The 840-nt window shown below is 40.8% G+C and overlaps 1 protein-coding gene across 1 annotated transcript in view; it reads right to left on the bottom strand.

Moving 5' to 3' along the window:
* LOC106876949 (sorting nexin-29) overlaps positions 1-840 on the bottom strand; it is a 30457-nt gene that overhangs the window by 15982 nt on the left and 13635 nt on the right. The gene's annotated exons all lie outside the window — the stretch shown is intronic.

Here is an 840-nt window from a genome sequence, read left to right as displayed (position 1 = left end):
TTTTCAGTTTCTGTCTACCAAATCCACTCACAAGGCTTTGGTCAGCCCCAAGGCTATAGTAAAAGACACTTGCCCAAGGTGCCACACAGTGGGACTGAACCCGGAACCATGTAGTTGGTAAGCAAGCTACTCACCACACACACGGCCACCATCTTTAAAGCTCTTATTTTATTTTAGAGAATTGGGTGACTGGTTTTCAACCCCCCCCCCTCCATTCCCAACCACTGCACACACATAAAAAAGACATCTGTCCTACGGCACCCTTTTGCTTTGTTGTCGTCTTTTATTATAGAAATAGATTCACACAATACACACACACAGTCACATTGCTTTTATGCGCCACACACACACACACACACAGCCAAAGCAACTTCAGGCTAATTTTTATCACAGTTGCATGTTGTCTATAGGAATCATACAGGTAATATATAACAACATGACCTACTACATCCATCACATGTCTGTCTGTCTTTATCTCACACATACACACATTCAATAGGCTATACATCATTACATAGTGCCATGTACCACCCACCGACTCACACACATTAACACTAGCACTCACACATAACAACACATACATACATGCTTGTGCTTTTTGGCACATACACCACATACACAAACACACACACACTCAGGTAAAAACCGACACACACACTCAACCCATAGATATAACAACATCTTCCATTGTCTTATAATCTATATCAATATGATTCATGCCAGAAACTGACACAATACACATACACATGTAAACATAAACACTCACACACACACATAAACAATGCCCAGTAATCTTTATAGATATGATTCATCCACACACACACACACACACACACACAC

The sequence above is a fragment of the Octopus bimaculoides genome, chromosome 23 (genome assembly GCF_001194135.2).
Source record: "Octopus bimaculoides isolate UCB-OBI-ISO-001 chromosome 23, ASM119413v2, whole genome shotgun sequence".
In the NCBI taxonomy this organism is placed as follows: Eukaryota; Metazoa; Mollusca; class Cephalopoda; order Octopoda; family Octopodidae; genus Octopus; species Octopus bimaculoides.
This window is presented reverse-complemented; position numbering and strand designations above follow the sequence as displayed.